The 9,748-nt window shown below is 36.9% G+C and overlaps 1 long non-coding RNA gene across 2 annotated transcripts in view; it reads right to left on the bottom strand.

The window, feature by feature from the left end:
* The window catches only part of LOC103243476 (uncharacterized), a 338,326-nt gene that overhangs the window by 159,940 nt on the left and 168,638 nt on the right, over positions 1-9,748 (bottom strand). The gene's annotated exons all lie outside the window — the stretch shown is intronic.

Genomic DNA, 9,748 nt, shown 5'->3' on the forward strand with positions numbered 1-9,748 from the left:
ATGAACATCGATGCAAAAATCCTCAATAAAATACTGGCAAACCGGATTCAGCAGCACATCAAAAAGCTTATCCACCATGATCAAGTGGGCTTCATCCCTGGGATGCAAGGCTGGTTCAACATTCGCAAATCAATAAACATAATCCAGCATATAAACAGAACCAAAGACAAGAACCACATCATTATCTCAATAGATGCAGAAAAGGCTTTTGACAAAATTCAACAGCCCTTCATGCTAAAAACGCTCAATAAATTCGGTATTGATGGAACGTACCTCAAAATCATAAGAGCTATTTATGACAAACCCACAGCCAATATCATACTGAATGGGCAAAAACTGGAAAAATTCCCTTTGAAAACTGGCACAAGACAGGGATGCCCTCTCTCACCACTCCTATTCAACATAGTGTTGGAAGTTCTGGCTAGGGCAATCAGGCAAGAGAAAGAAATCAAGGGGATTCAGTTAGGAAAAGAAGAAGTCAAATTGTCCCTGTTTGCAGACGACATGATTGTATATTTAGAAAACCCCATTGTCTCAGCCCAAAATCTCCTTAAGCTGATCAGCAACTTCAGCAAAGTCTCAGGATACAAAATTAATGTGCAAAAATCACAAGCATTCTTATACACCAGTGACAGTCAAACAGAGAGCCAAATCAGGAATGAACTTCCATTCACAATTGCTTCAAAGAGAATAAAATACCTAGGAATCCAACTTACAAGGGATGTAAAGGACCTCTTCAAGGAGAACTACAAACCACTGCTCAGTGAAATCAAAGAGGACACAAACAAATGGAAGAACATACCATGCTCATGGATAGGAAGAATCAATATCGTGAAAATGGCCATACTGCCCAAGGTAATTTATAGATTCAATGCCATCCCCATCAAGCTACCAATGAGCTTCTTCACAGAATTGGAAAAAACTGCTTTAAAGTTCATATGGAACCAAAAAAGAGCCCGCATCTCCAAGACAATCCTAAGTCAAAAGAACAAAGCTGGAGGCATCACGCTACCTGACTTCAAACTATACTACAAGGCTACAGTAACCAAAACAGCATGGTACTGGTACCAAAACAGAGATATAGACCAATGGAACAGAACAGAGTCCTCAGAAATAATACCACACATCTACAGCCATCTGATCTTTGACAAACCTGACAAAAACAAGAAATGGGGAAAGGATTCCCTATTTAATAAATGGTGCTGGGAAAACTGGCTAGCCATAAGTAGAAAGCTGAAACTGGATCCTTTCCTTACTCCTTATACGAAAATTAATTCAAGATGGATTAGAGACTTAAATGTTAGACCTAATACCATAAAAATCCTAGAGGAAAACCTAGGTAGTACCATTCAGGACATAGGCATGGGCAAAGACTTCATGTCTAAAACACCAAAAGCAACGGCAGCAAAAGCCAAAATTGACAAATGGGATCTCATCAAACTAAAGAGCTTCTGCACAGCAAAAGAAACTACCATCAGAGTGAACAGGCAACCTACAGAATGGGAGAAAATTTTTGCAATCTACTCATCTGACAAAGGGCTAATATCCAGAACCTACAAAGAACTCAAACAAATTTACAAGAAAAAAAAAAACAACCCCATCCAAAAGTGGGCAAAGGATATGAACAGACATTTCTCAAAAGAAGACATTCATACAGCCAACAGACACATGAAAAAATGCTCGTCATCACTGGCCATCAGAGAAATGCAAATCAAAACCACAATGAGATACCATCTCACACCAGTTAGAATGGCGATCATTCAAAAGTCAGGAAACAACAGGTGCTGGAGAGGATGTGGAGAAATAGGAACACTTTTACACTGTTGGTGGGATTGTAAACTAGTTCAACCATTATGGAAAACAGTATGGCGATTCCTCAAGGATCTAGAACTAGATGTACCATATGACCCAGCCATCCCATTACTGGGTATATACCCAAAGGATTATAAATTATGCTGCTATAAGGACACATGCACACGTATGTTTATTGCAGCACTATTCACAATAGCAAAGACTTGGAATCAACCCAAATGTCCATCAGTGACAGATTGGATTAAGAAAATGTGGCACATATACACCATGGAATACTATGCAGCCATAAAAAAGGATGAGTTTGTGTCCTTTGTAGGGACATGGATGCAGCTGGAAACCATCATTCTTAGCAAACTATCACAAGAACAGAAAACCAAACACCGCATGTTCTCACTCGTAGGTGGGAACTGAACAATGAGATCACTTGGACTCGGGAAGGGGAACATCACACACTGGGGCCTATCGTGGGGAGGGGGGAGGGGGGAGGGATTGCATTGGGAGTTATACCTGATGTAAATGACGAGTTGATGGGTGCAGCACACCAACATGGCACAAGTATACATATGTAGCAAACCTGCACGTTGTGCACATGTACCCTACAACTTGAAGTTTAATAATAATAAATAAATTAAAAAAAAAAAAAAAAAAAAAAAAAGAATAGGAAATAAAAATTTGGGAGGGAATGAAAGCAAAAATTTTCAAAATTTGATGACATATTTTATTAACCCACATATTCAAGAATCTCAACAAATCAAATAGAAGGCAGCAAAGAAAAAATGAATGTCTGACTTCTCTTTACATAAAATGGGTGTCAGAGGAAAATCAAACCTCATTTATAAGGTCCTAAAGGAAAAAAAATGTGAACACTACAGTCTGCAAAAACAACCTTCAATATTAAAGAAAAAATAAAAACACTTTCAGATGAATAAAGCTGACTTCTTTTTTAAGTGCCTGAAGATCTATACTATAAGGAACACTAAGGAAGTCCTTGTGGTTTAAGAGTAATTTTACCTCAATGACAAAAACCAAACAAACCAGCTCAGAAAAGGACAGAGAACTTGAATAGACATTTCTTCAAAAAAGATATACAAATAGCCAATAAGCACAGGCAAAGCTACTCAGCATCACATCACTAATCATCAGCAAAGTGCAAATCAAAACTACAATGAGACATCACCTCCCACCCATTAGGATGGCTACCATAAAATAAATAAAATACAAAAAACAAAACGGCCAGGTGTAGTGGCTCATGCCTATAATCCCAGCACTTTGGGAGGCCAAGGCAGGCAGATCACTTGAGGTCAGGAGTTTGAGATCAGCCTGGCCAACATGGGGAAATCCCGTCTCTACTAAAAATACAAAAATTAGCCGGGCATGGTGGTGGGCTCCTGTAATCCCAGCTACTTGGAAGGCTGAAGCAAGAGAATCACTTGAACCTGGGAGGCAGAGGTTGCACTGAGCCAAGATGGCGCCACTGCACTCCAGCTTGGGTGACAGAGCAAGACTTGGTCAAAAAAAAAAAAGTATATATATATATACACACACACACACACATATATATATACACACACACACACACACAGAGAGAGAGAAACTGGAACCCTCAAGCATTGCTGGTAGGAAGGTAAAATTGTACAGTGACTATGAAAAACAATATAGCAGTTCCTCAAAAAATTAAAGGTAGAATTGCCTTATGATCCTGCACTTCCACTTCTGGGTATATGCCCAAAAGAATTGAAAGCAGGGTCTCTAAAAGACATTTGTATACTTGTGTTCATAGCAGCAATAATCGCAATAGCTAAAATATGAAAACAAACAAGCATTCATTGATAGATGGATGGATAATCAAAATGAGGTACATCCATTCAATGGAATATTATTCAGCTCTAAAAGGGAAGGACTTTCTGACACACGCCACAACATGAATTAACCTTGAAGACATTGTGCTAAGTGAAGTAAGCCAATCACAAAAAGATACTATTCACTTATATGCTTTCACTTATATGAGGTAGTTAAATGTAGTAAAAAAAAATCACAGAGATGAAAAGTAGAACAGTGGTTGCCAGGACACAAGGGTGGGGTTAATGGGCAGTTGTTTAAAGGGAACAGTTTCAGTTTTAAAAGGTGAAAAGAGTTATGGAGAAGGATGGTGGTGATGCCCACACAACATTTGAATGTACTTAATACCACTGGGTTGTACACTTTAAAACAGTTAAGATAGTAAATTTTATGTTACTTGTATTTTGCCACAATAAAAAACATTTTAAGAGTAATGATACAAAATGAAGTCTCAGACCTTCAGGAAGGAAAAAAATCACTGAAAATGGTAAATACGAGGATAAAATATGAGACTTTCTCTTTTTTGTTTTCTCAATATTCTAAAAGACAATTATTTAAAGCAAAAACAATGGCATTGTGGGGTTTCTACATGCAGAAGTAAGCAATTTGACAATAATAGCACAAAGAACAGAAAGGAGCAAAAAGAACTCTACTGTGGTAAGGTTCTCATATTTTACATAAAGTGCTACATTATTAATTCCAAGTGGACTGTAATAATGTAAAGATGCATATCATAGTCCTGGGAGAACCATCCCACCCTTTAGAAAAGCCATTAAAAGATATATACTTATAAAGCTAGCATAGAAAATAAAGTAGAATGATTGATTGGCCCAAAATAAGATGAGAAACAAAGGGGAAAGGAAGCGAAAAGATATGGAAATAAAAAACAAATAGCAAGAGGGTAGATTTTAAACCAACCATACCAATAGTTACATTAATTATAAAGTAAGCACTCCAATAAAAAGTCAGAGGATGTCAGACTGGATTTAAAAAGAAAACCCAACACTATGTTGTTTAAAAGAGATTTGCCTTAAATATAAAAGCACAAGAAAATTGAATGCTATAGTCTGAAAAAAAGACATACCATGCAAATAGTAATGACAAGAAAGAAGTTTGGTCATTTAAATATTAGATAATTTTTAAGGTGATATTTCATAATGAAAAAGGGAACATTCATCAGGTGGTCCCATAATCCATAAAAATATGACCCAATAACAGAGCTTCAAAATAAATAAGGCAAAATAATCCCAGAAGTCAAGAGAGAAACAGATAAATCCAAAATCACATTTCATGATTTTAATATCCCCTGTCAGTATCTGAGAGAACAAACAGACAAGAAAATTACCAAGGATAAAGAAGATTTGAATAATAGTATCAAGCAATTTTACCCAGTTACATTCACAGAATGTTACCCCTTACGATTACAGAATATACATTCTTTTCAAATGCACAAGGAACTCTCACCAAAGTAGACTATATTCTGGGCCATTAAATTTGTCTCCATAAATTCCAAAATCTAACAAAATATGTTATCTGACCACAACAGAATTAAATGAGAAATCAATAAGATATTTAGAAAAATCACCAAATACTTAAAAATCAAACAACACAGTTCTAATAACCTATGGATCAAATAATAAATACCAATACAGCTTAAGAAATATTATGAGCTGAATGATAATGGAAACACAAGATTTTAAAAATTAATAAGATACATACAGCATTGGATTAGTAGAAAATATACAGCAAATTATTATATTAGAAAATAAGATTTACATCTTTATCACCTTCATTTATATCTTCTTCAATCACTTAAGTTTTCATTTCAACTAAATAGAAAAAGAACAATTAAAATTCAAAGTAAGTAGAAAGAAAGAAATAATAAACATAATATCAGAAGTCAATGAAATAGAAAGCAATGAGGAAATTAATGAAGCTAAAATATGATTCTTTGAAAGGATTCATGAAGTACTTCTATTTAGTTATTTTTTAGTTGGCAAATAATAATTGTGTATATGTATGTTTGTGGGGTACAATGTGGTGTTTTGATTTATGCATTGTGGAAACAGTAAATCAAGCTAATTAACATATCCATCACCTAACACCTTATCATTGTTTTATGGTGAGAACATAAAAAATCTACTCTTTCAGCAACTTTGAAATATACAATACATTAGTATTAATCTGAGGAACATCAAGCCAGATTGATGGGGGAAGCATGAGATAAAACACAAATTACCAACATCTGGAATTAAATAGTGAGAATATATAGACACTACAGATACTAAAATTCATGATAAGGATTATTACGAACCACTTTATTTCAGTATTTTTGCAACTTAGGTGAAGTGAACAAACTCCTTGAAAAATGCAACTTTCACACAAAATGAAATAGAACAACTGAATAGCTTTGTGGGGTTTCTATATGTAGAGGTAAGCAATTTGATATTTTTTAATATTTGATGTAGAGGTAAGCAAATATATATATATTTGTGTGTGTGGGCGTGTGTGTATGTGTGTTTGAAACGGAGTCTCACTCTCATCCAAGCTAGAGTGCAATGGTATGATCTCGACTCACTGCAACCTCCACCTTCCAGGTTTCACCAATTTTCATGCCTCAGCCTCCCGAAAAGCTAGGACTACAGGTGTTTGCCACTATGCCCAGCTATTTTTTGTATTTTTAGTGGAGACAAGGCTTCAGCATATTAGCCAGGCTGTTCTGAAACTCTGCCCTTAAGTGATCTGCCTGCCTCGCCTCCCAAAATGCTGGGATTACAGGCTTGAGCCACCATGCCCAGACTTTTTTTTCCTAGTTAAAAGCAAAACACAACTTTTTCACATGGGAGACTCCTGGAAGAGATGGCCTCACTGGACTCCATCAAACATTTAAGGAAGAAATAACACTAATCTAATAGAATCTCATGAAATAAAGAGGAAACATTTCTCAATTTAATTCATGAACAGTATTACTCCATTCTCACACTGTTATAAAGAAATACCTGATACTGGATAATTTATAAAGGAAGGAGGTGTAATTGAGTCCCAGTTCCACATGGCTAGGGGAGGCCTCAGGAAACTTACAATAATGGTGGAAGGGGAAGCAGGCACTTCTTACAATGGGGGCCAGTGAGAGACAGCGTGTGAAGGAGGAACTGTCACACACTTACAAAACCATTAGATTTCCCAAGAACTCACTCACTATCACAAGAACAGGATAGGGGAAACTGCCCCCATGATCCAATCACCTCCCACCAGGTCCCTCCCCTAACATGTGGGGATTTGGGGATTACAATTTGAGATGAAGTTTGGGTGGGACACAAAGCCAAGCCATATCGTGAACCCAGTATACAACTTGATACCAAAACCTAGCTAGGGCATTAGAAGAAAGGAAAATTACAGGCAATATTTCTCATCAACATAGAGGAGGGAAAAAATCCATTTGCTAATCCTGTCAACTAATTGAATAAAGCAATTTATGTAAAGGATAATGTAGAGTGACCAAGTCATTCAAGATGATTGATCGTACTGTAGGGTCCCCCAGATCACCCCCCACTTCCTTCTTTGCCTTGGGAAACAGAGTGCCTTGATCATCCCGTGGCCCAGCCAGCTGTGTGTTCCCCCTGCAGCTTGAACCCGAGCCAGGCCTTGAACATTCCCAGGCACTGTTAAAGTTACTTAGGTTGTTGCCCAAAACAGTGAAAAATCAACCTTGTTACTGCGTGTATATACTAGCCCTGGCCCTGAGCCAAATTTCTTAAAGCCGCATGTAAACTCTTATAACCTGATGCACAAATGTTAAAAGCCACAAGACAACTGCTATAGCAGAAATGCATGCGAAGTGCTCTGGGAGGAGCCCCATCTCCACATGAGGCAGCTGAACGATATTTCAGCTAAGTCTTGACATGTGAGTTCATCCAGGAAAGGAATGGCAGAAGAGCATTTGACCAAGAAAACAGTACCTACAAAGCTTGAAGGATGGCTGGAGCTTAGGGTTTGTGAAAGAGAGCATCACGAAGTGAGCCCAGAAAGGTAAATGGGCACTAGGTTAGAGAAGGTCATATTTGCCAAGGTAGAAAGCTTGCACTCCATAAGTGGAGGGCGACGAAAAGCAGGTGTGTATTTTAGGAAAATGATTCTGGCAGCCTAGGTGGATGTTGTAAGATAAGAGTAGAGTATTATACAAAATAAACTACAGTGTTTTTGTTTGTTTTTGTTGTTTTCTGTTTTTTTGTTTTTTTGTGTTTTTTTTTTTCATCATGGCCTTTCATGACATCTATTTCTTTTTCTGTATTCCCAATGTTCCTTTCTTCTGATGATGGTGCACTATAGAAATTGTCACGGGTGATTAGCGACTATCTGGGGCTGGTGGCATGGGGTAAGAAGAATTTATCAACATAGTTGTAGGTAAAGAAAGGCAGATTTATTAGAGAAAGTATGAAAATACATTGCAAGGAATCAATGGGCAGCACAGCAGAGAAGGGGCTGTCTGCAAGGAGAAAAAGGTGTGCTGGAGATTTTACAGCATGGTGCTTGTGCTGTGTGCTGAAGAGGGTTTGTGCAGTACTGATAACACTAAGGTTGCAGTGAGCTAAGTTGCATTTTTCTATCAGCTGAAAGTCTGGTGATAGCTGGGTGCAGAAATATTGTGCAGTAGAGCTATGTGTCCTGGACCACGAAGAAGGTGAGTCGTAGCTTATCTTCTTTTTTTTTTTTTTTTTTTTTTTTTTTTTTTTTTTTTTTTTGCTTTCCTCTGGTCCCGCCAGCCTGACTTCTCTTCCCTAAAGAGGACTCCACAGAAATGAATTCTGGGTGATTTCCATATTCTACGATGCAGACTGTAGCTATAGATCATTATTATACAACACTACCTAATTAATCAAGAACAAAACAAATAGTCCTACCCTGCAGGACACTAACTAGTAACCAATACTTTACAATTAGAAATTAGTTCCAGACAAAAGGAAATATTTCTTATTTTACCTGCAGTTACATGACTGCACTTTAGCTAACTGGAACCTGTGATGGACAACCAAAGTGTGGGTTTTCTTCAAAGATATTTTTCTTTTGACTCATTAGGTTACTGTGAAAAGATAATTTTCTTTCAGAGATTTGTAATTTTTCAGAAGTGTTTTTGAATCCTTGAACTCATATTCGTTGCAGAGCAGTGTCAATATACCATGAGACACTCTAAGAACTTTTTGCATAAGTGTCGATGTGTAAAGAGAATCACTAAATTCAAACCCAGCTCTGCCCAGGGAGTAATAAATCCTCAGAGACTATTTTAACTCACTTACATATGTTCTTCTGGTTTGGTTTCTATTATCAGCTAGCTAGGAAGTAGCACTCAGGATTAGGGGAAAAAATAAGTTTATTCTGAACCAAAAAATTTTTAACTTTTTCAAATTACTGTGTTTTCTTTTCCTATAATGTTCTTAAAAATTCTACAGGCAATTTTCTCTATGCACCTTTGAAAATGAAATAAACAGAACGACTAAAACCAAGCAAAGTGAAACAGATTATGCTTCATAATGGAGCTGAAATCCAAGACAGAATCCAAAAAAGTTACACATCTCAAGTTCCTATCTGTCAGATTTGGCACCAGAGATTTCATCCAGTGGAATAACTGATTTGGAACCTAAATAAAATTTTATTTTGCAAGTTCCAGCATTTTTAATTTTCATGAAATCCAGGCCTTCATAAATAAATAAATAGGAGAAAACAGGCTCTACATCTCAGAAGAAAAGACTCCTGTGGGTTCCTTGTCCCTACTCTGAAGTATAATCATTGAGGAATTCCCAAGGACTAAAAGGTTATAACTTACAATTTATATTTCACTGTCATTAGAAATACAGGTAAAATAGTATAACTTATCTAACAACAAGAAATGAGAAATGGGGAAAAGGCAAGTTTCAGAAAATCAAAGATCATAATTCCAGCTCTAACCAATTTATATTTTAGCCTGCAGAAAAACAAGTTATTCCTATGTGAAGTGACTTTTCCATTTGTACGCAGGTAGACACGGTTTGTACACACACACACAAACACACACGCACACATTAAGCCCAATATATAGCTCACTCCTCCAGTCTTGTCAGCA

This window comes from Chlorocebus sabaeus, chromosome 16, assembly GCF_047675955.1.
Source record: "Chlorocebus sabaeus isolate Y175 chromosome 16, mChlSab1.0.hap1, whole genome shotgun sequence".
Classification (NCBI taxonomy): domain Eukaryota; kingdom Metazoa; phylum Chordata; class Mammalia; order Primates; family Cercopithecidae; genus Chlorocebus; species Chlorocebus sabaeus.